General features: G+C 54.3%; 1 protein-coding gene and 1 long non-coding RNA gene across 3 annotated transcripts in view; both read right to left on the bottom strand.

The window, feature by feature from the left end:
• Window positions 1-6,140, bottom strand: part of FAM222A (family with sequence similarity 222 member A) — a 61,424-nt gene extending 55,284 nt beyond the window's left edge. The window contains exon 1 of one of the 2 annotated variants that reach the window (XM_044930048.2): window positions 4,661-6,140. The gene's annotated coding sequence lies outside the window, so the exon portion shown is untranslated. The remainder of the gene's footprint in view (window positions 1-4,660) is intronic. The other variant, XM_025267475.3, reaches the window with a different exon arrangement.
• A 738-nt stretch (window positions 6,141-6,878) lies between these two features.
• Window positions 6,879-7,768, bottom strand: LOC123330043. Its single transcript, XR_006545744.1, has 2 exons — window positions 7,445-7,768; window positions 6,879-7,070 (listed from the first exon to the last, which is right to left on the bottom strand). It is a non-coding gene; the product is annotated as an uncharacterized LOC123330043 (long non-coding RNA).
• Between the last annotated feature and the right edge of the window lie 9,187 nt (window positions 7,769-16,955).

Below are 16,955 nucleotides of genomic sequence, written 5' to 3'. Positions count from 1 at the left end.
CTTAACTCCTTTTAACCTCCACCCTCCTATGAGCTCTCCCTGCCCTTCTGGTCACGCCCCTGCATTCTCCAACTCCTTCCCAGTGACATCCCCACTCGCTCCCCAGTGGGCAGATCCAGTCAGTCCTCCGGGCCCAGAGCAAAAGTCTCCTCTATCAGAAAGCCCTCCACGACTAGCTTCAGTTTCCCACTTGCCCAGTGTCCCTCCTCCAGCCCTATTCTGGCTCTGTGTAGAATTCAAGTCAGTTGCAGACTCATCTTACGCCCCGTGGAGGCTGTGGGCCATCTGATTCCTTAGAGCTTTGCCACTCAGACAGTGACCGGCAGGGTACCCTCAACCCTGATGCCCATTGTTTACTGAATGGAACCACAAAGGGGCAGGGGAGAGGGGGGCAGGAACCCGCGCTTACCCATTCCTCCCACGCTGAACCCCTGCTTCTGGCCGTCACACTAACCGACTTCATGTTTCTGCCCCTCCCTGGCTGTGTGACCTTGGGCAGTAATGTAACCTCTCTGTGCCCCCGTTTTCTCCCAGGTAAAATGCAGGTAGTAACAGCACCTGCATGTCTTAGGGTTATGACATAAACCCTGGGAGGTACCAGACAGGAATGATTACTATTATTATGTCTGTCTACACCCCACTTCAGTGGCCAGCACATGAATTTAAGGGTCAGAGAGACTTAGGTCCTGACCACTTACTGGATGTATAATTCTGGGCAGGTGGCTAGTCCCCAGGGCCTCTATTTTTTCCATCTCTGAAATGGTACTAACTCCATCCTCAGGAATGCGCCCCCCAACTCCTCAATATCCACAACCCGCCTTTTGTTCCAGGCACGCAGTAGACACTCAGATATTTCTCAACTAACGAACCAAACGGTCCAGGTGGGAGGAATCCATCCGGCTTCCAGCCTTCCCCCCCCCCACCCCACCCCCTCCACCCTCCAGAAACCCCCTCCCCACCCCCAAGCCCGTGCAAGACTAAAATAGTCATTAGGCAGATTTCAAAAGATGTCAGTGGCTTATAATTATAGTCGACATCCTTCTGAGATAAAAGTGATTACCTTGGATGCAAATCACTTAGCAACCAATCAGGGCGGTGGGCGGCGCCCACGGAGGTGACCGGCCGGCGCACAGCCCGCCCCACACCAGGAGAGAAAGCGCACAATAGCTCTTGACACGCAAATGGGTTAACACAATAAAGGCGGCTCCGGCCGCTGCTGGGGGAGAGCAGCAATTCCCGGCCCGCGGGAGGTAATAAAGCGGCCCTTTTGTGCGCGTCTCCCGGTTCTCACCCCCGCCCCAAGCCCAGAGGAATCTCCGCCTGATTGAATTACGGTTCATGAATATGAGCTGCTCTGCTCGCTTCCTCCCGGTTGGAGAGTGGCTGGAGGGAGGAGGGGGCGGAAGGGAGATTGGGGAAGGGGACCCTCTGGTCAGGCCCCAGGCCCCCCTGGGACTCAGATGCGAGCCACGTGTGCTCACCACGTGGGTGCCCTGGGAAGGCGGGTGGGACACCCAGCACAGACAGTTGGAAAGATGAGGGTCCCTGACCTGCCCTCTGGTCTTTGATCTTTGGCTCCAAAAAGGAATGGAAGAGCCATTCAAGGCCTGGGTTCTGCAGATAAGGCTACCACTGGCCATGAGCATGTGCATTTATGGGAGGCTTGTGATATGCCATCGCCTGTCCTCAGCCCTCAGTGAATCCTTTAACACAGATGCTATCCTCCTTACCGACGAGGAGACTGAGGCTCAGAGAGGCAAAGCTACTCACCCAAGGTCACACAGCCAACAAGTGGGCTCTTAATCATGAGGCCCTAGGTGTTAAGAAACCCAGACTAGTCCAGCCCTGGTCCACAACTGTGCAGCTCAGAAGGGATAGGAGGTGGGTGAGCTTATATGGAATTAAGGCCTGTGATAAGGATTACTGCGGGGAGTGGGGGGGGGGGTTGGTCGGGGGGGTGGGGGGAAGGTAGGAAGCTAACCTTGAGAGAGGAGACTGCTCAGAGGTTTCTGCCCCTCCCTGCACGGGACTGGAAGGGATGTCCAGGGTCACTGTCCGAGTGAGAGGAGCCCACACTGGATTGTCTCCCCTGCTTAAATCTCTATCACTTAAGTCTCCGGGACAACCTCCCACCCCCACCCCCAGGGCCACCTCGTCCCCTCATCCAGCATACCCCAGCACTCAGGCCTGCTACGTGGCCGACTCCCAACGCCCAGAACACTCTGCCACTCCCCTGCCTGGCAGGTCTCCATACCGAGAGTCACATGGCACCCCTGCGTAGGGCCCTTCCTGACTCGCAGGCTGAGTGGGGAGCCAAAGCTGTCCCTGCTCCATCAGCATCCTGTCTTCACCACCAGCTGCGGGCCAGCCAAGAGGGTCCCCAGGTTTCAGTGTGGGAAGACACATAGGTGAGGCCAGACTCCCTCCATAGCCATGGCCCCTGACTCGTAGGGGGACCCTGGCTAACAAGTGGCGGTGCTTCCCTCTACCTACGGAACGGGGGTGGGGAGGGGAGGGCAGTGTGGTGGGGTGGGAAGACCTGGGGACTCAAACCTCTGTGGCTGCCTGGCTGAGCACCTCGGTTTGCGCTTTAGTTTCCTCATCTGCAAAATGGCACAGCACATGAGCTACTGTAAGGATCACTGAGATCCCGTAAGATGCCTGGCACAGGGAGAGACGCCGGGTAAGCTGGCATTCCCTCCTGCTTGTCGCTTGGTGTTGTTGCCAAGCCCATGGAAGGGAACAGAAGGAATTGCCCAATTCTGACAGCCGCTCCCTCCGCCTTGGCTGTGGAAGTGTAAATACTCCACGGAAGACCTCCAACTGCCTGTGTTTGTGGGTCTCTGGCGCATACTCCGAGTTTGTTTCTAAACTGGGAAGCTTTGAGAGGCGGCATAAACAGCCCTTCTGCCCACCTCTCCTACTTCTACCCCCATCTGCCGTTGCTCTGTCCTTGGAAGCCTGTGTGTTTAACGACACCGTTTCAGCTGAAAATATCTCCCTGCCAAGCTCCCCCCCGCCACCCCTCCCCACCCAAGCAGATCCACTGATATTTATCGACTTATTAATCTAGCTAGAGAGCCTGGTAGGCGAACACAGTTGGGGGTGGGGGGTGCTCGCTGGGTAGAGACGGGGGCCTGGCTTCTCATAATGACCTCACACACACTCCCCCTCTGCTGTCACCCCACTCCACACCCCTGAAGCAATGACACAGTTCTCTAACCTTTTCCTAGAAATGTGATCACAGCAGTTTCACCCACATCTGACACCAGCAGCAATTGCTGGAAGGGAACTTAGAAGGGGAATCAAAGAGTCGGCAACAAAATGCTGCTCTGGGCCTTCAGAAGGAACAGGGCCAGGGCTGGGGTGTGGCAGGGAAAAGAAGGCTGCTGCCTGACCCCCGTCCAAGCTGGCCCCTGGCAGGGGCACGCTTATCCAGACCTTGGCACCGATGGGCCTGACTTACCCTCCATTCAACTTAATGAGCACCACACTGTGCTTGTCAAATCATCTTAAACTCCAACAGGAGAGTGGGGCAGTCAGGAGTTCAGACTTAACCAAGGTCCTGTCATCTTGGGGTTGAGCAGCAGGGGTAACCTCTGGACTGGAGGGGCATCCAGCAGCAACTCCTCTGTTCCTTCCCTGGCTGGGGAGGGGGCACCCCTGTTTCTCTAGGCAGAAGCAGTCTGATTTAAGGCTGGGGGCCCGTATCTCTCTGGGGACCCTGGGAACTTCAGTCTGGGGTCAGGAAGCTTTCCTCTTTTGAAGCATCCCTTTTGAAAGCAGAAAGTTGCTCAGCTTGGGAGTCCTGTGCCCCGGGGCACTGCCAGGCTATACCGGCAAAGCTAAACACCTGTCTTTGGGTGGGGGGGCGGGGCAGGAGCATTAATAGGGACAGACAGCTGGCACTGCCTCCCTCCCTCACCCCATCAGGGTGCTGGGGATTTAGGTCAGAGGACTGCAGTTGTGGGTGGGGGAAGTCTGATTTCACTCCTCCAGGACCCAAAGGCATCCAGCCTCGCCCACGACACCGCCCCCTCCGGCCTTGGGTCAAGACAAGTCGCGTTGCCACGGCAACCCCAGTGACGTCAGAGGTCTGGCAGTGACGTAACAGGCGACCCCACTGGGGAACCGATCGTCCCGCGAGTTCTTTGTAGGAATGCAGGCGGCCAGATGAACCCTGCTACAGTCTAGGCTCAGAGGGCACAATTGCCAACACATCCACAGGCATGGACGGGACTCCATGTCCCCTTCTGGGCTGATGGCCCTTGAAGAAAGATTCCAGAGGCTACTTGGGAGAAGCCCAAAGTGTCCAGTGCCGGCCCTAACCCCTCTAAGACGCGGGAGTTCCTGGGGAATTTTCAGACGACTGAGCTGCTACCTTTGTCTGTTGGCTTTAGGGGTGGGGTGACCTTTCCTCTCCGGCAAAAGCCCCACCCAGGGCCCTGCCGGAGTCCTCACAATCGGCCCCCGATGTCCACTCTGGCAGGCAGGCCGGTCTAGACAAGTTGTGTGCGGAGGGGGTGGGGGGAGGGGAAGGGGCAGACAAGGATGCTTCAGGATCCCCCACAGCCCAGGGCCTCTTTATTTCCAATCCGGCTGCCCCGACACCCGAGAGTGCCCCCAGCTTCACCCTAGAAGCCCGCTCCGCGGAACTCACCGAATCAGCCAGGCCGTCGAAGGGCACCAGGTCTCAGCGGGGACGACTCTCCGCTCGCTGGGTTGCAGCCATGCAGAGGTGGCAGAGGCTGCCTGAAGAAGCCCCCCTTGGGGGCCGATGCCTCTCTCCAGGTGGGAAGGGACGCTGTCGGTGAGGTCGATCCAGGCTCCGGCCCGCGCCGTCCGAAGTCCGGGGTGGGGGTTCTTTCGGCTCAGCGGGGGTCGTGCCCGCCAGGCACCCGGGCCGCTCGGGCGCTCAGGCGGCGCATCCTCGCCGGGGCCTGTGCTCACCGCGTCCGGCGGGCGGCGCTGCGCCTTCCCTCGGGGTCCTGCTCAGGGCTGCAGCTCCCCGGGGCGCCCTCTCCGCCCGCGCCAGGAGCCCGGCGGCCGCGGCCCCTCTAGCCGGCCCCAGCTGCAGCTTGTCTTTGTTGCTTCCTCTCGCTCGACCGCCTGCCCGTGGCTTGCAGCTCTCTGGTTTGCCCGAGGGTGGGGGGGGGGGGGTCGTCTCCTCCGAGGCTGCACGCACCTGCAGCGGCCCGGCTTCTCGCCGGGCATGCACCGGCCCCCGCAGGTTGCAAAGAGCGGTGGCGAGAACGCACCGGCCCCTCCTCCTCCTGCGCGGAGCCCCGGGTGTTGGGGGAGGGGAAGCCGGAGAGCAGCAGCAGCCGCGGCGGCTGCAGCGGGCGGTGGAGGCTCGGGTGCAGCCCCGGGGGTCTCGGCGCCGAGAAATAACCAGTCCAGGTGGCGCTGGGCGGATGTGGGAACGGCCCGGAGAATGGTGCACTGGGCGTTCGAGCTCTCCAGCTGCAGTAGAACCGGCGCGCGCCGGGCTCTCACGCGCCCATGGCCCCCGGCGGCGCGCGGGAGCTCCCGGGGCCTCAGCCTTAAGCCGCCTGGCGCGCGCCGGCGCCTCGCCTCGCCTCGGGCCCGGGTGCCGCGCGCCGCGCCCCACAAGCGGCGTGCCCTGCTCTTCGCCTCCCCCGGGTGCCGCGCGCAGCCTCTCAGCGGAGCCACCGGCTCGGCTATCCTGCTCGCTGCTCCGCTCCGGCCCGACTGACAGGCGCTAGCGCCGGCAGCCGCCGCCGCGTCTCGCCCCCCTCCCGCCCCCTGGAGCCTGGTCCAATCAGTGGCGGCCGAGAGGCGGTTACCAGGGTGACGCGGCGCCGCGTCCTGCGGGGGGCGGGGCCGGGGGCCGCCACGCGCGCTTTTCGCGGCAAAATTCAAAGGCCGGTAGGGCGGCTCTCCAACTTCCTCCCCCAAGCAGGGGCGAGGCGGGGCCTGCCTCGTGAGGACTGCAACTCCCGGCCTACAGCACGCCGGCGCCAGTCGTAGGGGCCCCGAATGGGGGCGTAGGGCATGCTGGTACTTGTAGTCCCTTTGTCGGGAACCAGGAAGGGTGGAAAAACTAGTATCATTTTATTGAGCACCTATGCCACTCCAGTACTCTTGCTTGGAAAATCCCATGGACGAAGGAGCCCGGTAGGCTGCAGTCCATGGGGTCGCTCAGAGTCGGACAGGACTGAGCGACTTCACTTTAACTTTTCACCTTCATGCATTGGAGAAGGAAATTGGCAACCCACTCCAGTGTTCTTGCCTGGAGAATCCCAGGGACAGGGGAGCCTGATGGGCTGCTGTCTATGGGGTCGCACAGAGTCGGACACGACTGAAGCGACTTAGCTGCAGCAGCAGCAGCATGCGGTAGCACAAGCTAGGTGCGTTGTGTGCATTGTTTCACTTATTTGGGGAGACACCCCAATGAAGAACTTGTTTAAAAAAAAAAAAAAAAACCATAAAAGAAGCTAACACGTATGTAACCAAGTACTTTACAGAATCCTCACCCACAACCCTATTAGATAGGTATTATCACCCCCATTTTACAGATGAAAAAACGGATATAGCAGGCACTATCATTATACTCCCAACTTGCAGAGGAAATTGAGGCTAAAAGATGTGAAGTGACACTCCAGAGTGTTTTTGCCCTAGTTCTTGCTGTTGGCAGTGGCAGATTTTTGGCATCACAGCTGAGATATGTGGAGCACTAACTACATAACCAGGCCCGGTGCTGAGCTTATTGTAAGTTTCACCTCAGGAGATCCTCACCACACACGTGGGAGGTAGACACTGGTACCCCCTCCCTGCCACTTAGTGGATGGATGGGGAAACAGGCACAGTATCACCTGAGGTCCAAATTTTGACTCCATCAAACTACGCACCTTGCCTTTTACTTTCGAAGCAGTTTAATAAGCTCTCATTGCTTCTGCCTGTTAGCCTGCCTGCAGGTTGGCCCAATTCGCAGTTCCATTTTACAGCTGGAGAAATTGAGCCCTGGGAGGGACATTTCCCCTCAGTTGTCATATGTCCATCACACAGCAAGTTGAGGAGCCTGCTTTCCAGGAAACGTCTCAGGATCCCTAAAGAAATGCAAAGCAACAGTCAGAACACCTCCCATCACACTCAGGCTGTGTCTGTGTGACCTTCCCACTCCACACACCCCCAGTCACACAACACCTGGATGGGATTCTAGCTCTGGCCTATGGACTTGGAATTTATCTTCCTGGTTCTGTGCCTCAGTTTCTTGTCTGTGCATCACAAGGACCTTACAGGCTGGTGTGAGAGCAGAGTGAGTTATTGCCTGGAAGGGAGTTGGAACACAGTAAGTGCTCAATAAATGCCAGCTGTGGTCATTCAGGTGCAGAGGGCTCGGAGACCTTGGCGAATGTACCTGGTGGGATGAGCTGATTATAGCCGGGCCCTAGCCTACTTCTAGGAGCCAACCCACACCTACCCAGAGCCTGGGAGAGGTGCCCACCGGGGAGCTCCAGCACAGGCTCAAGTAGGCCACCCGCTGCCTTATCTAGGACAGATGCTGGCCCTGTTTCAGGCCGCCCGCCACGTACGCCATTCCCAGCAGCTCCTCAACTCTGAGCCCTGCTCTATTTCTCCCCCACTGTCCCACCCACACCACCCGGGTAGGGGGTGGGGAGCTGGAGTGGGGGAGGGGGTTCACCTGGAAACATGATCTGGCCACCAGCTGCTTCAGCTCCTGGGCCAGCCGCCAGAGCTGCCAGTGACGTCAGGGTGGGTTGCCCAGGAGACCTGCTGGGTGGACTGGGTGTGGACAGGTGGGGAGAATGCTTGGTGGACCCGGGTCAGGTGCAGGGCAAGGGACAGCGACAATCAAAACTCAGGGAAGAGAGGGCTGGAAGGGGAGAAGAGGGCGGGGACAACACCACTGCCTTTGCAAAGTTTGGGATTTTTTTCTATGGGAGGTTACCATGACTTAATACCTACTATGTGCCAAAGCACACACTCAGGGCTATTTATATCACATATTTCTATGTCCTTTTACACTCACTGCAACCCTGTAAGATCTATTCTGTTAGTATCCACATCTTATGGCCAAGGACGGCCACGTGACTTGCACAAGGTCACGCGATGACAGATCAGGATCCCAAACACCAGAGCCCCTGACCTTGATTTATTATGCTCTGTGCCAGCCACTGACTGACTGGGTGTGACCTTGAGGGCAAGTTTCTTCTCCTCTCTGGACCTCAGTTTCCTCTGCTGTAAAATGGAGGGTGGGGCTCATAACCCAGTCCTGCCAGTCAGACTCGAGCCGGCACCCACTTCCCACCTCAGTAGTTTCCAAAGACCCCAATGTGATTCCGAAGTGCAGCCAGGAGGTTGGATGATCTCAAAAGGCCCCTGCACCTCTATGAGTCCATGATGTGCTAAATGGTGTGACTTCAGGCCTCGGGAGCTATATAGGGATCTCATCTTTCAGGCATCCCTCTATCCCTCCAGGCAGCTGGATGTCCCTAGAGATGCTCACTTATACCCCATATACAGGCTCAGTGCCACTGTCCCACACCACTCCCCACAGCCCACCTCCCTGAGGTCAGACCCTCATACCACTGCCCCCTAGCCTCCCAACTCTCAGCCTTGACCCAGCCATTCCTTCCTCTTGGTTGTGTCCAATAACTCCACATTATGTGAATGGAGCCAGCGTCAAGATGGATTTGCCACGGTCCATAGAATCACTAGGCAAGTCAGCCCCTGAACATTGCGCCGGCTCCAGCCAGGGGTCCAAGAGGCCTCAAAGGGGAAAGGAGACAAGAGAGCACCTCGTTCCTCACTGTACTGTATGCCCCCTACACTGCAGCCTTGCTAAAATACCTGCACATCCGCCCAGCTGTGTCTCTGGCCCCCAGGCCTTTGCTCAGGCTGTCCCCTCCATCTAAAACATCCTCCTTCCTAGGTGGCTGCCACCTCCTCCAGGAAGCCTTCCCTGACTACTGCCATCCAGGCTGGAGCATTTCCCCTTTCATAGATGCACTCAGTCTGTGTCATAAAGGCTCACTTATGTATCAGTCTTCCCCACCAACCTGAGGCTCTGTGAGGGCCAGGGCTCATTCAAATTGCTTTATCTCCAGCATGGACCTGGCATACAGTTGGCACTCCATACAGGTTTGTTAAACTCATCTCTGAATCAATGGATGGATGTAGATGTAGCGCAGGTTTGTGTTTTGCTTTCTTGTAGAGGAGGAGCAGGGAGAGGAAGAAGAAGGGCGGTCAGATGGACTGGGTTTGAATTCTACATGTTCAGGTTACCAGCCTTGTGACTCACCTGCTCTGTGCCTGTACTTTCCCATCTGTGAAGTGGGGTTAATTGCCACCTTGGTACTACTCAAGGGACCTGGAGCCTGGAACCCTTGTGCCCACCCTCCCACACAGATAAGGTTCATCATGCTATGCTCACTGAGGCCTGATTATTCCCCCGCTTTAATTCTGCTCATCCATTCATTCATTATTACCTAAGGACCTGCCATGAGCGAGGCCCTGGGAATGCAGCAGTAACCCAGACGCAGCCCCTGGCCTTGAGAAACTCCATGAGGGGCAGACAAGGTGACAAGCAGTTATCACCCAGGGCCACACAGAAGGAAAAACACAGCAGGCCCCTGACCCAGCTGAGGGGCTAGTGATGGTGAAAAGGCTGATCAGGTATCCTGGGAAAACTGAGCAGGGGGTCATCAAGGGCACAGGTGAGGGACAAGTTCTCTTGGCCAAGGGAACGGCCACTGCAAAGGTCCAGGGTCCCAAGTGAATGTCCTCAGAGTGGAGGTGGCTCGCAGAGGCTGAGCTGGGGCAGGGGAGGGAGGCGAGGAGGCCGAGACTGAGCCTTTATTCTGGTAGGGGGAGCAGGCCCGGCCCAGCCTGCCTCCCCAGCCCCCAGTGGCCTCACCTGCCCTCATTGCCGTAATCTAGGCCAGAGCCTGGAGGGAGCCGAGCCCCCATTGGTGCACGCCACGTAGGTTTTTCAGAGATAATTTAATCAGAGCTATTAATAAGCAGAAAAGAAAGAGCTCTTTATGCTCCTTCTGGAGAAAAGGAGAAAGAAGAAGCACGTGTAACCTTGTTACTCACTCGGCCCTGCCCCCAGTACCTAAGCCTGTCTCTGGGCCAGGCCTCGGGGGGGATGGGGCAAAGGGGGCCAGCAGAGGGGGACTGAGGAGGCCCAGGTAACCTCTGGGACTGGCCCGCCAAGATCCCTGACCACACCCCACCCTCACACCTCACTAGCCACTTTTGACTCCTCTTGGTTGCTTGAAAGCGCCAAACTGTTTGCCTTTGCACGAGCTGTTCACTCTCTGATCTATTCCCAGACCACTCTTCCTTCTGCTCTTTTACCCGCTGGCTCATTATCATATTTTAGGTCTCAGCTTAAATGTCACCTCCTCAGAGAAGCCCTCCCTGACTACCCTATCTGAAGTTCTCCCCAGAGCACCTCCCTTTTGCTTTTTCCCTTCCCCATACTTATCACTATTGGCAACTCTCTGAGCTCTGTGGGTTGACTTGTTTATTTCCTGTCTCCCTGTCTCGATTGTCAGCTTCGGGAGGGGTGGGGCTTTGCCACCATCTTCATCGCCGTGTCCCCAGCATCTTGAGTAATCACCGACACATACCAGATCCTCTCTCAATATCTGTACATGGAGCTGGAGAGGATTCTAGGGCCTGGATGGTTGGGATAGGAAATAGGAGGTGGTAGGGGTCCCTTCCACTCAGGAGACCCCCTAGGAGAATCCAGGAACCATGAAATGCCCCCCATCCTTTGTTTCACTACTGGGGATCAGGGGGCCCCAGGGAAGGCCCTCACCCAAAGTCGTACAGTAAATTTGGGCCATAGGTGGCACTTGAACTCGTTTGGGGAGAATAGAGTTTCAAATGAGTCTCACCTTTGTGTTGAGGAGGATTCTGAGGCCTCACTCAGGATGAGAAGGGCAAGGTTACTGTGCTACCATTGATTAGTGATGTCTACCAGAGTCGGGGTTGGCTGTTCCCCTGCATGGAGTTTGAAAGAGCCCTGGCCTGGCAGTCAGGAGGCTTCGTTCCTTCAACCAGCACTACCACCTTATCATGTGACCCCCTAGATAAGGCAGCCAACTTCCCTGGGCTTCAGTTTCCTCATTTGAAAATTGGGACTATTTACCTTGCTGCATGCTCAGTCATGTCCGACTCTTTGCAACCCCATGGGTTGTAGCCTGCCAGGCTCCTCTGTCCATGGGATTCTCCAGGCCAGAATACTGGAGTGGATTGCCATTCCCTTCTCCAGGGGATCTTCCTTACCCCGGGATCAAACCTGTGTTTCCTACGTCCCCTGCACTGGCAGACAGATTCCTTACCTCGGAGTCACTTGGGATGCCCCTACCTACCTTAGCCTTGCCTATCTCAAGGATTATAATGAGAAAATTGGTACAGTATAACATTTCCAAAAGCTTAATGGGCTCTTTATAGGCATAATCAACTACTGTTACTGTAAAATACAGCAATGACGGTAATAGCCACATCTATCTAGTGAGGACTTGCTATGGACCAGGCAGTGAGTACCCCAGGTGCTTCTCATACGGAATCTATAAACCTTGCAACAGGCCACGAAAAGGACCCACTGGACTGTGTCAGCTGGCCTTGCTGAAGGTGGCACAGAGCTCTTTAGTGAGTGGGACTAGGCTTTGATCCCTGGTAGGTCTCTTTGCATAGGGGATTTCTGACTTAGCTTAAAAAAAAAAAATTTGGCCGCACCAAGTCTTAGCCACAGCACTCAGGATCTTCCATTGAGACCTGAAGGCTTCTTTCTAGTTGTGACTCACAGGCTCAGTTGCCCTACCGCCTGAGGGATCTTAGTCCCCCCACCAAGGATCAAACCCACTTCCCCTGCATTGGAAGGCGGATTCTTAGCCCCTGGACCACCAGGGAAGTCGCATAACTTAGCTTTAGGCCCTAACAAACCGGAAACAGTAAATGGAAGTGGGGGTGGTCCCAGTGACACCCCCCTCCACGAGCAACTCCCCCCACCCCACAAGGCATCTCTCCTCTCTGGCCAGCTGGGCCTGGTTCTCTGAGCAGCAGGGTGATTCCAGGGGATTAAACCCAGTCCACCTCACCGCCCCTCTGGCCTGGAAAGGCCAGCAGGCCCTCCCCAGCCTGCCTGGCAGATTTCCTTTTGTACAAAAAGTTATTGACTTATCAAGGTTAAAATACATTCAGCGCGGGCCAATAAAACAGGGATACCGCCGCATCCCGGCTGTCATGTGCAGCCTGGTTTTCATGGCAACAGGCCCTCTTCTGCACATGAAACGGTTCAGTTGTGCAAAGTTCAGGCGTTACATAAACAGGGAGTTAACAGCAGCAGCAGAAATCAATGTCTGGCCAGGCATGGCCTGGGGAGATAGCATTGATTGGGTCCTGGTTGTCGATAGGCTGGGTCCCTGCTTCCTGCCCCTGTCGCCCTGGGCTCCCTCCCGCAGCCCCAGCCCCTGGCTCAGACCCAGAAGGCTCCAGGAAGGTGCCCCCGCCCTCGCCCTGGAGCCTCTTTCTGGCTGGGATCCAGCGGGGAAGGGATCTGCTTTCTGCAGCCAGTTTATAAACCATTATTGCTCAGTGACGCCATTCCGCTCTTTAAAATATGTTCATGCCATCTTTAGTGAAGAAGGTATCCCTTGGCCTTTTAAGCCGTCCTTGTGACAAGCAACAATCCCACTGCCTCTACGTTTAGCCATCAAAACCGCCCATACATCAAGACGTGACCTAATGGGGTCAAAGAGACTGGGATATGAGATTAAACTGGCTGTGCAGCCTTGGGTAAGTCACTTGGCCTCTCTGAGCCTCGGTTTTCTGCTTTCTAAAATGACAAGGATGACAGCACCAAGTTCACGGGTGTAGAAAAGAAATCAGGGGACACATGTGAAGCCCCTAGCTTAGGGCCTGCGTCAGGAAGCTAATGCTCTGTGTTCCTCTTCTATCACAGATTCCATGGACTTCCCTGGCGGTCCAGTGGTTAAGACTCTGCCTTCCCATGCAGTAGGTGTGGATTCAGTCCGTGGTCTGGGAACTAAGATCCCATACACTTCAGGGTATAGCAAAAAAATAAATTTTTTAAAAAGGGTTGTCTACCACAGATTTCAGGAGATACCTTGATGGAGCAGGAAAGGGCAGGGAACTAGAAAGGTGATCAGTTCAGTTCAGTCGCTCAGTCGTGTCTGACTCTTTGCGACCCCATGAACCGCAGCACGCCAGGCCTCCCTGTCCATCACTAACTCCGGGAGTCCACCCAAACCCATGTCCATCGAGTCGGTGATGCCATCCAGCCATCTCATCCTCTGTCATCCCCTTCTCCTCCTGCCCTCAATCTTTCCCAGCATCAGGGTCTTTTCAAATAAGTCAGCTCTTCTCATCAGGTGGCCAAAGTATTGGAGTTTAAGCTTCAACATCAGTCCCTTCAATGAACACCCAGGACTGATCTCCTTTAGGATGGACTGGTTGGATCTCCTTGCAGTCCAAGGGACTCTCAAGAGTCTTCTCCAACACCACAGTTCAAAAGCATCAATTCTTTGGCGCTCAGCCTTCTTTATAGTCCAACTCTCACATCCATACATGACCACAGGAAAAACCATAGCCTCGACTAGACGGACCTTTGTTGGCAAAGTAATATCTCTGCTTTTTAATATGCTGTCTAGGTTGGTCATAACTTTCCTTCCAAGGAGCAAGCATCTTTTAATTTCATCGCTGCAGTCACCAACTGCAGTGATTTTGGAGCCCAGAAAAATAAAGTCAGCCACTGTTTCCACTGTTTCCCCATCTATTTCCCATGAAGTGATGGGACCAGATGCCATGATCTTCGTTTTCTGAATGTTGAGCTTTAAGCCAACTTTTTCACTCTCCTCTTTCACTTTCATTAAGAGGCTCTTTAGTTCTTTCTCACTTTCTGCCAGAAGGGTGGTGTCATCTGCATTATCTGAGATTATTGATATTTCTCCCGGCAATCTTGATTCCAGCTTGTGCTTCTTCCAGCCCAGCATTTCTCATGATGTACTCTGCATATAAGTTAAATAAGCAGGGTGACAATATACAGCCTTGATGTACTCCTTTTCCTATTTGGAACCAGTCAGTTGTTCCATGTCCAGTTCTAACTGTTGCTTCTTGACCTGCATACAGGTTTCTCAAGAGGCAGGTCAGGTGGTCTGGTATTCCCAACTCTTTCAGAGTTTTCTACAGTTTATTGTGATCCACACAGTCAAAGGCTTTGGCATAGTCAATAAAGCAGAAATAGATGTTTTTCTGGAATCCTCTTGCTTTTTCGATGATCCAGTGGATGTTGGCAATTTGATCTCTGGTTCCTCTGCCTTTTCTAAAACCAGCTTGATATTTGGGTTCAAATCCCAGTTCTACCACTAGCTGTGTGACCTTAGGCAAGTCACTTTACTAGAGCACAGGTATACGGTAGGAACTCAATACATATTTGCTGAGCAAGGAAATATGTATTGTATAATTGTAATGTATAAACTCCCCTGGAGAGCTGGCCTCACATGGGGTAGCTGGAGACGAGATGGCTAGGATGATTTAGGATGGCTGAGAGGGACAGTGGGGGGCACTTCCAGCCACTCAGGATATGGTAAAGATAGCTACCCCATTGCTGAAATTCACAACCCTTTCCCAGGGTGAAATGACGCTGGGAAACAGAGCCCAGTGAGCACATGTAGCTGGGGTGACATTTCCAGGCATGACTGAATCAGCAGCTTTTGCCAATGAAATGTGAGCTTGCATGACATGAGATGGGAATGTGCCTTTTTCTCTAAGCATTCTCTCCTGCCCTAAGGCACACAATCAACCCTTCCGGGTCAGGGCAGGGCCAAAGGCACCTGGATCCCTAAATCACTTGTGAAGGGAAGATGCCCACCTGTTGACCAACAACACAGGCTCTGAACTGTTAGGTGAGAAATGAACCTCTGTTGAGTTATGCCACTAAGATGCTGGGGTCTATTTGTTACAGCAGCTGGTGTTGCCATTGGGAGCTTGTGAGGCCTGGAAAGGACTCAGAACCACCCCTTCAGCCAGCACAGTCCTCTCTGCGTCATGAGCTGCGAGGTTGCCCTTATTTGATAAGGGAACTACAGTAAAACATTAATGGTAAAATCTACATGGTGGATATTTGAGTGTCTACTGTAGATGTCCTTTGACTTTGCTGTAGGTTTGAAATGTTTCATAATAGAATGATTGAAAAAATATCTATTCCTATGTTGTCAAAATCTTTCTAGGAAGTTAAGGGTTTTAGAAAGTGGTCCTAAGGGACCACTAGTAAGTGGTGGGGGTGGGCAGAGGGAGCTGAAAAAGATAGAGCTCTGGCATCACCAATTTCAACCAGAGAACATTCAATTTCATCTCTTTTTCCTCTCGGAGCTCAGTGTGTGATTTAATTTGGAAACAAAAACACAAAACAAAACCCACAACACTCTTCACTGTTCCAAAGATGAAAGGTTTGAAAGCCGCTGAGTTCAGCCCTCCCATGTTGCAGATGGAAAGAGTGAGGTCCAGAGAAGGGTTAGAGTTAGGTCACACAGCGAGCCAGTGGCTGAGCAGGAACTCAAACCCAGGTCTGACCCCCAGGGAAGAGTTTTGCACCCTGGCTTTCTTGAGGGGCTCTGGGGGTCTCCATCCTGGGCCTGCTGGGAGGCAAAGAGGGAGGGTTGGGTGTTAGGCAGGTGTCTTCACACCCTCAGCCTTCAGCCAGAATCCGCTGCTTTGCCGTCATATATTGGGTTCCAAGGTATTTGACCAAATAGTTCTGTGGGTGGGGAGAGCCTGCTAGGAGGCAATGGGGGAAACACTGGGGAGGACTTCAGTGGGGCCAAGCATTTTCTGGAGTGGGATCCTGTCCCCTCCATCCCAGTACTACCCTCTTTCCTCAAGCTGTGGTGAGAAGATGGATGGGGGGAGCCAGGGCTGGAACAGACTACTCAGGAATGATGGATTTGGTCCCCAGTCAGAAGCCTTTAGGGTCATCTGGGGTCATGAGCAGAGGTGAGAGGTCACCCAGCCAGGGCAGGTGGGTCAGCAAAGGACAGGGACAAGGAGTCGGCAGAGAGGTCCAAGGGCTGGTGTGTACCCCAAGCCTGGAACTCCTCTAGTACTAGCTCATTCATTCATTCATTCATTCCTTGACCCCAGGATGCCAGGTCCTGGGCTGGGCACTGGAGGTTCCAGGATAAATGGGCATTGTTCCTGTAGGTGAGGGCAAGTGGAAAAGAGAGAACACTGCCATTCACCCTAGCCCTTGCAAACGACCAACCATGACCTTGGGAAGGTCTGAGCTTCCGTTTCCCCAACTGGAATATAGTTGGAATGTAGATAGTTGATAAACCTGTGTGACATTTTTGCCACAGAGCTTGGTGGGAAGAAATGGTGGTTCTCTTCCCTAGGCTTTCAATTAAAAGAGAAGGGCTTCCTCACCCCATCTGGGCTGTTTCTGGGAAGACAGGAGCATGGGTTTGAATCTTGATTCCACTTACTAGCTGTGTGACTGTGGGCTAATCACTTCCCCTTTCTGAGCCTTGGTCTTAAAATGAGCATAATGATAATTAGTAACAGCTTTACCTAATGGTTATGAGGTTTCCCTGAGGTTTCAATGAGTTAATACATGAAAGCATTTAGACCAGTGCTAATGCTAGGGCTAATCCATAGCTAACACTCGGTGAGTGCTAACCTTTGCTATTAGTGATCTGATGGATTGAGTCTATCAAGACAGTGATAGTGTAATTGGTGAATACTGACCTAGTGCTAGTGGAGGGCTTGTAGATGCTCTAAACCCAGTCTGTGCCTGTATGCCAACTCTGGCTTCCCCAGGGGAAATGCCTGGAGTACAGGCTTGGATTAGTTTTGCTACCCCATCCAGGTTCAACAAAAACCGTGCTGAGATTGATTAGCAATGCCTGCCGTGGGCACAGGAGGGAAGAGCTGTAGGAGGC

This window comes from Bubalus bubalis, chromosome 17 (genome assembly GCF_019923935.1).
Source record: "Bubalus bubalis isolate 160015118507 breed Murrah chromosome 17, NDDB_SH_1, whole genome shotgun sequence".
NCBI classification, from domain to species: Eukaryota; Metazoa; Chordata; class Mammalia; order Artiodactyla; family Bovidae; genus Bubalus; species Bubalus bubalis.
This window is presented reverse-complemented; position numbering and strand designations above follow the sequence as displayed.